At 38.4% G+C, this 10,786-nt stretch overlaps 1 non-coding gene across 1 annotated transcript; it reads left to right on the forward strand.

Annotated features, from left to right (window-relative positions):
* Positions 1 to 1,794: 1,794 nt before the first annotated feature.
* LOC130951132 (small nucleolar RNA R71) lies at positions 1,795 to 1,901 on the forward strand. Its single transcript, XR_009073842.1, has one exon. It is a non-coding gene; the product is annotated as a small nucleolar RNA R71 (small nucleolar RNA).
* The last annotated feature ends 8,885 nt before the right edge of the window (positions 1,902 to 10,786 follow it).

Below are 10,786 nucleotides of genomic sequence, written 5' to 3' on the forward strand. Positions count from 1 at the left end.
CAAAGAAACAAAATAAAATAAAATTAGATAAATAAAATTGGGTTGCCTCCCAACAAGCGCTTCTTTAATGTCAATAGCTTGACAGTGGCTCTCATGGAGCCACAAGGTGATCAGGTCAACTTAAGTGTGGTATTCCCAACACCAAACTTAGAGTTTGGATATGGGGTCTGAACACCAAACTTAGAGTTTGGTTGTGGCCTCACAACACCAAACTTAGAGTTTGATTGTGTGGGCTCTTCTTGACTCTGAACTGAGAGAAGCTCTTCATGCTTACTCTCTTTTGTCACAGAGGGATGGCCATGTGCCTGAAACACAAGGTAGTCCCCATTCAATTGAAGGACTAACTCACCTCTGTTGACATCTATCACAGCTCCTGCTGTGGCTAGGAAAGGTCTTCCTAGGATGATGCATTCATCATCTTCCTTCCTAGTGTCTAGGATTATGAAATCAGTGGGGATGTAAAGGCCTTCAACCCTTACTAGCACGTCCTCCACTATTCCATAAGCTTGTCTTATGGACTTATCTGCCAATTGTAATGAGAACAAGGCAGGTTGTACCTCAATGATCCCCAGCTTCTCCATTACAGAGAGTGGCATAAGATTTATCCCTGACCCCAGATCACATAGAGCTTTTTCAAAGCTCATGTTGCCAATGGTACAAGGTATTAGAAACTTGCCAGGATCTTGTTTCTTTTGAGGTAGAGTTCTCTGAATCCAAGTATCTAGTTCACTAATGAGCAAGGGAGGTTCACTTTCCAAAGTCTCATTACCAAACAGCTTGGCATTCAGCTTCATGATAGCTCCTAAGTATTGAGCAACCTGCTCTCCAGTTACATCTTCATTCTCTTCAGAGGATGAATATTCTTCAGAGCTCATGAATGGCAGAAGGAGATTTAAAGGAATCTCTATGGTCTCTAGATGAGCCTCAGATTCCTCAGAATCCTTAATAGGAGACTCCTTCTTGCTTGAGGGACGTCCCAGGAGGTCTTCCTCACTAGGATTTTCGTCCTCCTCCTCCCTTGTGCATTCGGTCACTTTGATTAAATCAATGGCCTTGCATTCTTCTTTTGGATTCTCTTCTGTATTGCTTGGAAGAACACTGGGAGGAGTTTCAATAACTTTCTTACTCAGCTGGCCTACTTGTGCCTCCAGATTTCTAATGGAGGATCTTGTTTCATTCATGAAACTGAAAGTGGCCTTTGACAGATCAGAGACTATATTAGCTAAATTAGAATTATTTTGTTCAGAATTCTCTGTCTGTTGCTGAGAAGATGATGGATATGGCTTGCTATTGCCCAGCCTAGTACGTCCACCATTGTTAAAACCTTGTTGAGGTTTTTGTTGATCCTTCCATGAGAAATTTGGATGATTTCTCCATGATGAGTTATAGGTGTTTCCATAAGATTCACCTAAGTAATTAACCTCTGCTATGGCAGGGTTTTCAGGATCATAAGCTTCTTCAGAAGCTACCTCTCTAGTACTGTTGGATGCATGTTGCAATCCATTTAGATTCTGAGAGATCATGTTGACCTGTTGAGTCAACATTTTGTTCTGAGCCAATATGGCATTCAGAGTATCAATTTCAAGAACTCCTTTCTTCTGAGGTACCCCATTATTCACAGAATTCCTCTCAGATGTGTACATGAACTGGTTGTTTGCAACCATGTCAATGAGTTCTTGAGCCTCTTCAGGCATTTTCTTCAGGTGAATAGATCCACCTGCAGAATGGTCTAGTGACATTTTCGAAAACTCAGAGAGACCATAATAGAATATATCTAATATGGTCCATTCTGAAAACATGTCAGATGGACATCTCTTGGTCAGCTGCTTGTATCTTTCCCAAGCTTCATAGAGGGATTCACCATCTTTTTATTTGAAGGAGGAAAGAACTTATCTAAGAATGCAGTGACAAGCTTATCCCATGAGTCCAGGCTATCTTTGGGTTGTGAATCCAACCATACTCTAGCTCTGTCTCTTACAGCAAAAGGGAAAAGCAAGAGTCTGTAGACTTCAGGATTAACTCCATTCGTCTTTACAGTGTCACAGATCTGCAAGAACTCAGTTAAAAACTGATAGGGATCTTCAGATGGAAGTCCATAAAACTTGCAGTTTTGTTGTATTAAAGCAACTAGTTGAGGCTTAAGCTCAAAGTTATTGGCTCCAATGGCAAGAATGGAGATGCTTCTTCCATCAAACATGGACGTTGGCTTTGTGAAGTCTCCCAGCATTCTCCTTGCATTATTATTATTATTTTCTTCTGCCATCTCTTTCTCTTGTTCGAAATTTTCTAGAAGGTCTCTTCTGGATTGTTGTAATTTAGCTTCTCTTAATTTTCTCTTCAGAGTCCTTTCAGGTTCTGGATCTATTTCAACAAGAGTGCCTTTATCCCTGTTCCTGCTCATATGAAAGAGAAGAAAACAAGAAAAGAAGAGGAATCCTCTATGTCACAGTATAGAGATTCCTTTATGTTAGTAGAAAGAGAAAGGGGTAGAAGAATGAAGAATGGATTCGGATTTTGGATGAAGAGAGGTGAAGAGAAATGTTAGTAATTAAATAATTAAATAAAAGAAGAAAAAAGGAGGGAGAATTCGAAAATAATTTTGAAAAAGAGTTAGTGATTTTTGAAAATTAAAGATAAATGTAATTGAAATTAAAATTTGAAACAATTAGTTAATTAAAAAGAATTTTTGAAAAAGAGTGAGATATTTTCGAAAATAGAAGAGAGGGAAGTAGTTAGGTGGTTTTGAAAAAGATAAGAAACAAACAAAAAGTTAGTTAGTTGATTGAAGAAGATTTGAAATCAAAATTTAAAGAGATAAGAAGATAAGAAGTTAGATAAGATATTTTGAAATCAAATTTTGAAAAAGATAAAATTTTTGAAAAAGATAAAATAAAAGATAAGATAAAAATTTTAATAAAAAGATATTTTGAAAAAGATCTAATTTTAAGATGACTTGACTAACAAGAAACTACAAGATAAGATTCTAGAACTTAAAGATTGAACCTTTCTTAACAAGAAAGTAACAAACTTCAAATTTTTGAACCAATCACATTAATTGTTAGCTAATTTTTGAAAATTAGATGTAAAGATAAGAAAAAGATTTTGAAACTATTTTGAAAAAGATTTTTTTTTTTTTTTGAAATTTTCGAAAATTATAAAAAAAAATTTGAAAAAGATATGATTTTTGAGAAAGATTTTACAAAGATAAGATTTTAAAATTGAAATTTTGACTTGACTTGTAAGAAACAACTAATTTTGAAAATATTTGACCAAGTCAACCCAAAATTTCGAAATTTTGGAGGGAAATAAGGAAAAGATATTTTTGATTTTCAAATTTTTAAAGAAAAACACAAAAATGACCCAAAACATAAAAATTTTGGATCAAGACACAAGATGCATGCAAGAATGCTATGAATGTCAAGATGAACACCAAGAACACTATGAAGATCATGATGAACATCAAGAACATAATTTTGAAAAATTTTTTATGCAAAGAAAATATGCAAGACACCAAACTTAGAAATCTTTAATGCATGGAAAATATAAATGCAAAAATGCAAATGAAAAACAACAAATAACACAAAACAAAAAATCATCAAGATCAAACAAGAAGACTTGTCAAGAACAACTTGAAGATCATGAAGAACACTATGAATGCATGGAATTTTCGGAAAAAAATGCAAGAAAAAATTTTTAAAGCATGCAATTGACACCAAACTTAAAAATTGACTCAAGACTCAAACAAGAAACACAAAATATTTTTGATTTTTATGATTTTCTAATTTTTTTGGATTTTTATTATTATTTTTCGAAAATAAAGTTTAAAAACACGAAAAATAAAAGAAAAATTTTGAAAAAAGATTTTGAAAAGAAAATTACCTAATCTGAGCAACAAGATGAACCGTCAGTTGTCCATACTCGAACAATCCCCGGCAACGGCGCCAAAAACTTGGTGGACGAAATTGTGATCACTTGTTCTTTATACTTTAATGATGTTTACTCTTAGGGCACTGTTTATTTTCACAACTCCGTTCAACTAGCCAGCAAGTGTACTGGGTCGTCCAAGTAATAAACCTTACGTGAGTAAGGGTCGAATCCACAGAGATTGTTGGTATGAAGCAAGCTATGGTCACCTTGTAAATCTCAGTCAGGCGAATTAAACATTATTTATGGGTTCGAGGATAGGAATAATAAATTAGAAAATAAATAATAAAAAGGATAGAAATACTTATGTAGATTCATTGGTAAGAATTTCAGATAAGTGTATGGAGATGCTGTATGACTCACGGACGTCTGCCTTCCTACTGCTTCCACTCAATCCTTCTTACTCCTTTCCATGGCAAGCTTTGTATAGGGGTTCACCATCAGCTGTGGCTACTTTCATCCTCTCGGGGAAATATCCTATGCGGCTGTCACTCGCACAGCTAACCAGTCTGGAGGCATCACCCATGGTTGATGGCTACATCCCATCCTCGCAGTGAAAGCTAATGCTCACGCACTCTGTCACAGTACGGCCAATCACCGGTTGGTTCCCGCTCCTACTGGAATAGAATCCATTGATTCTTTTGCGTCTGTCACTAACGCCCAGCAGGTTACAGGTTTGAAGCACGTCACAGTCATTCATTACCGGAATCCTACTCGGAACACCACAGACAAGGTTGGACTTTCCGGATTCCCAGGATCCTACTCGGAACACCACAGACAAGGTTGGACTTTCCGGATCCTCATAAATGCCGCCATCTATCTAGCTTATACCACGAAGATTCTGTTGGGGAATCTAAGAGATACACATTCAAGCTCGGTTGCATGTAGAACGAAAGTGGTTGTCAATCACGCGCGTTCATAAGTGAGAATAATAATGAGGGTTATCTAACTCATTACATTCATCATGTTCTTGGGTACGAATGGATATCTTGGAATAAGAATAAGATAGAGACCGAATAAAAGAAAATAGAACTTCATTAATACTTGAGGTACAGCAGAGCTCCACACCCTTAATCTATGGTGTGCAGAAACTCCACCGTTGAAAATACATAAGCAAAAGAGGTTCAGGCATGGCCGAATGGCCAGCCCCCCCAAAACGTGATCAATGATCCCCTAAGATGAAGATTAAAACAAAACTGAGATCAAAGATGTCTAATACAATAGATAGGTGTCCTATATATACTAGACTAGCTACTAGGGTTTACATGAGTAAGTAATTGATGCATAAATCCACTTCCGGGGCCCACTTGGTGTGTGCTTGGGCTGAGCTTGATCAATCCACGAGCTAAGGCATTTCTTGGCGTTGAACTTTGAGTTATGACGTGTTTTGGGCGTTCAACTCCGGATAGCAGCATGTACTTGGCGTTCAACGCCAAGTTACGTCGTCATTCTTCGAATAAAGCATGGACTATTATATATTGCTGGAAAGCCCTGGATGTCTACTTTCCAACGCCGTTGAGAGCGCGCCATTTGGAGTTCTGTAGCTCCAGAAAATCCATTTCGAGTGCAGGGAGGTCAGAATCCAACAGCATCAGCAGTCCTTTTGTCAGCCTTTTTCAGAGTTTTGCTCAAATCCCTCAATTTCAGTCAGAATTTACCTGAAATCACAGAAAAACACACAAACTCATAGTAAAGTCCAGAAATGTGAATTTAACATAAAAACTAATGAAAACATCCCTAAAAGTAGCTTAAACTTACTAAAAACTATGTAAAAACTATGCCAAAAAGCGTATAAATTATCCGCTCATCAGTAGCCCTTTTTGAATGATGGCACTGCACTCTTGAGTAAGAATCACTGTTTCTTTTTCTTGCCAACTTCTCTTCTTGGTGATCAATTCCTTAAGAAACTTTGCATATAATGGCATTTGTTCCAGAGCTTCTGCCAATGGGATGTTGATTTCGAGTTTCTTGAAGATTTCTAAGAACCTTGGGAATTGTTGGTCCTTTGCTCCTTTATGTATCCTAGTTGGGTATGGAAGCTTAGGTGCATAAGCTTTTACTCCTTCATTCTTGTTTTCTTGTTGTAGCTTCACATTCTCCTTGTTATCATGGTTGCTCTCTTGACTGAGTGGTTTGCCTTGTGGCTTGACGTCCTCTTTGCTTTTTTTTGATGTTGAAGCCTTTTCCTCATCTTGCCTTTCCGCTTGTTTTTCCACTGTGGCTTGCTCTTTGGGTTTTATTGCTTCTTTATTCGAACTTTCTCCAACTATCTTGCCACTCCTCAACTACAGAGCTTTACATTCCTCTCTCGGGTTGGGTATTGTATCACTTGGGAGAACATTAGTTGGTCGTTCAGCTTGTTTGGCTAACTGTCCCACTTGTCGCTCAATATTCTTCATGGTGGCCTCATGTTCCTTTTGTCCCTTGGCTAAGGCTTGAGTGGTTTGAGCAAGTGCTTGCAAGGTTGCTTCAAGATTTGAGATTCTGGTCTCATGATGGTCAATTGGAGATATGATGGGGGTTGATTGTTGTTGGAAGTTGTTGGGTGGATTAGTATGGTAATTTTGTGAGTAATTTTGTGAGTTGGATGTTGGTGCAGGAAAGTTGTTTTGGTGAGTTTGTGAATTATTATGAGGTGGTTGATATGTGTTTTGTGTTTTTCTATATTGGTTAGTGTTGGTGGCATGGTGATTTTGGTTATTTGTGTTACGAGTGTGGTTGTGGTTGTTGTTCTTTTGCTAATGGTTTTCACCCCACTTTAGATTGGGATGATTTTTCCAGGATGGGTTGTATGTATCACCACGAAATTCATCTTGATAATTTGAAGTATTCTGCATGTACTGAACTTGTTCTTGTGGCTGTTCAATAGTGGTCCCTTCACCTTGGCTCCATTCAAGTGATGATTGATTTGTTGTGTTCACTGATGCTAGCTGGAGACCATCCATTCTCTTTGTTATCATTTCCATTTGTTGTTGGATTTATTGGTGCATTAACTTATTTTGTGCCAAGATAGCGTCAACACCTTCAAGCTCCATTACGCCTTTCTTTGGGGCCGGGTTATGTTGCCTCTCTGATGAGTAATAATACTGATTGTTTGCCACAATCTCAATGAGGTCTTGAGCCTCCTCAGCAGTTTTCATCATGTTGAGTGATCCTCCTGATGAGTAGTCTAGTCCCTTCCTTGCTTCTAAGCTTAAACCTTCATAGAAGTTTTGGAGTTTGACCCAATCACTAAACATGTCAGGTGGACATCTTCTCATTAGTGCCTTATATCTTTCCCAGGCTTCATACAATGACTCCCCTTCCATTTGCCTGAAATTTTGAACCTCTGTCTTCAACTTGATGATTATTTGAGGTGGGTAAAACTTTGCTAGAAATCTGCCCATCACGTCATTCCAATTGTTGAGGCTTTCCTTGGGGAATGACTCTAGCCATTGAGTGGCCTTGTCCCTCAAAGAGAATGGGAATAGCAGCAGTTTGTAGACATCTGGATGCACTCCATTTGTCTTCACTGTAATGCATATCCTTAGAAAAACAGACAGATGTTGATTTGGGTCTTCAAGAGGTCCCCCTCCATAGGAGCAGTTGTTTTGTACCAAAGTGATGAGCTGAGGTTTCAACTCAAAATTGTGGGCATGAACATTTGGGGTGGCAATACTGCTCCCACAATGTCTTGGATCAGGGATGGTATAAGAAGATAGCACCCTTCTAGGTGGTCCCTCATTGTTGTTGACCCCTCCAGGAGGATTGTGCATGTCGTCCTCCATGACTTGGTCTTCTCCCTCTGATTCCTCTTCACCAACTATCCCCTTTCCTCTTTCTGCTCTCCTTACCCTTCGGAGGGTTCTCTCGTCCTCAATATTAAGTCTATTAGCTCCTGACATACACAAACAAAACCAAAATCACATGGGAAACACTCTAGAACTAGAGTGGAATTGGAGTTAGTGAAACAAAGTATCAAACAGTTAGTGGGCTTAGCAAAAACACTAAAAAAAAATGCTTAATCTAAACCACCATTCACTTAATCATTGTCAATCTTATCCAATCCCCGGCAACGGCGCCAAAAACTTGATACGTAAAAATTTTATTTCATGTATAACCGGCAAGTATACCGGGTCGTATCAAGTAATAAAACTCACTAAGAGTGAGGTCGATCCCACGGAGATTGGTAGATTAAGCAACTTTAGTTTAATGATGGATTTAGTCAAGCAAACATGGTTTTGATTTTATGAGCATTGTGATTTTTGAACATAATTGTAGGAATTTAAATGGCAAGGAATTTAAAGAACTGGAATATAGAAATAAAATGAAAGTAAATAACTGAAACTTAAAATGCAAGAAACTTAAATGACATCAAAGATAAATTGCAAGGAATTAAAGGTTGCAGAAATTTAAAGAGCATAAGAGCAAAGAGCAAGAAATAAAGAGACAGAATGTAGTTGACAAGAATAATAAATTGCAAGAATGTAGAAGGGAAATGGGGTAATGGGTGTTCAAACAACTAAGAGCAAGAGAAATGAGAATTAATGATGGAAAGAATCATTAGGGATCAGAGATGCAAATTCTCATGAATTGATGTTGATCAATTCCTTCTCAATCATAGGTATAGATCCATGGCAAGTGGGTAATTGAATCCCAATCTCTTGGTGATCCAATTTCTCTCAACATAACCAATTGCAACTCTCATGATGTAATTGTTCATGAGAAGAGATGAAGCTCAATTTCTAATCCGAGCCACACAATTTCCAGAATCTCAACTTAGGGAGGTTATATCTCACATACCAACCAAAGTGTATTGATTAAGGAGATTATGAAAGGATGAACTCTAAACTGAACTATGTGGTTCATTTCTCAAATTCACCACACAATTCATATAGATTAATGATAGCGCGAAATTGTGATCAATACTTTTCACAACTCAAATAATCCCCGGTAATGAATCCAAAAACTTGGTGTTCAATACCATGGCATAAACACAACTTCGCACAACTAACCAGCAAGTGCACTGGGTCGTCCAAGTAATAAACCTTACGCGAGTAAGGGTCGATCCCACGGAGATTGTTGGTATGAAGCAAGCTATGGTCACCTTCTAAATCTTAGTCAGGCAAACTCAAATGGATATGGTGATATACGAATAAAACATAGAGATAAAGATAGAGATACTTATGTAATTCATTGGTGGGAATTTCAGATAAGCGTATGAAGATGCTATGTCCCTTTCGTCTCTCTGCTTTCCTACTGTCTTCATCCAATCCTTCCTACTCCTTTCCATGGCAAGCTTAAGCAAGGGTTTCACCGTTGTCAGTGGCTACCTCCCATCCTCTCAGTGGAAATGTTCAACGCACCCTGTCACGGCACGGCTATCCATCTGTCGGTTCTCGATCAGGCCGGAATAGAATCCAGTGATTCTTTTGCGTCTGTCACTAACGCCCCGCCCTCAGGAGTTTGAAGCACGTCACAGTCATTCAATCATTGAATCCTACTCAGAATACCACAGACAAGGTTAGACCTTCCGGATTCTCTTGAATGCCGCCATCAGTTCTAGCCTATACCACGAAGACTCTGATCTCACGGAATGGCTGGCTCGTTTGTCAGGCGAGCACTCGGTTGTCAGGCGATCAACCATGCATCGTGTATCAGGAATCCAAGAGATATTCACCCAATCTAAGGTAGAACGGAGGTGGTTGTCAGTCACACGTTCAAAGGTGAGAATAATGATGAGTGTCACAGATCATCACATTCATCAAGTTGAAGAACAAGTGATATCTTGGACAAAGAACAAGCGGAATTGAATAGAAGAACAATAGTAATTGCATTAATACTCGAGGTACAGCAGAGCTCCACACCTTAATCTATGGTGTGTAGAAACTCCACCTTTGAAAATACATAAGAACAAGGTCTAGGCATGGCCGAATGGCCAGCCTCCCAATGATCTAAGATAGCATAAAATGAAGATAGCTACCCAGATATCTCAATACAATAGTAAAAGGTCCTACTTATAGAAAACTAGTAGCCTAGGGTGTACAGAGATGAGTAAATGACATAAAAATCCACTTCCGGGCCCACTTGGTGTGTGCTTGGGCTGAGCAATGAAGCATTTTCGTGTAGAGACTCTTCCTGGAGTTAAACGCCAGCTTTTATGCCAGTTTGTGCGTTTAACTCCCATTTTGGTGCCAGTTCCGGCGTTTAACGCTGGGATTTCTGAGGGTGACTTTGAACGCCGGTTTGGGCCATCAAATCTTAGGCAAAGTATGGACTATCATATATTGCTGGAAAGCCCAGGATGTCTACTTTCCATCGCCGTTGAGAGCGCGCCAATTGGGTTTCTGTAGCTCCAGAAAATCCACTTCGAGTGCAGGGAGGTCAGAATCCAACAGCATCTGCAGTCCTTTTCAGTCTCTGAATCAGATTTTTGCTCAGGTCCCTCAATTTCAGCTAGAAAATACCTGAAATCACAGAAAAACACACAAACTCATAGTAAAGTCCAGAAAAGTGAGTTTTAACTAAAAACTAATAAAAATATACTAAAAACTAAACCAAATGTACTAAAAACATACTAAAAACAATGCCAAAAAGCGTACAAATTATCCGCTCATCAATTAACCCCTCTCTCGATGGTGATTGAATCTTTAAAGAACAAGAGTTTCCTCTTGGAGTAACCACTTGAATTGAGAAGGAGAAGATGATTTATCGATGCATTCAAACAAGCAGAGCTCTTCCCCCTAATGAAAGTGGGGTTTAGTGAATCATATATAGCTCCAATTTCAACAACAATTGCCATAAATGAAAATTAAACTAAGTGTGAAGAAAAATGAAGAAGAAGAAGAAAATGCTTAAAAACTCAAAAAATGAAGAAGGAAAA

This window comes from Arachis stenosperma, chromosome 1 (genome assembly GCF_014773155.1).
Source record: "Arachis stenosperma cultivar V10309 chromosome 1, arast.V10309.gnm1.PFL2, whole genome shotgun sequence".
In the NCBI taxonomy this organism is placed as follows: domain Eukaryota; kingdom Viridiplantae; phylum Streptophyta; class Magnoliopsida; order Fabales; family Fabaceae; genus Arachis; species Arachis stenosperma.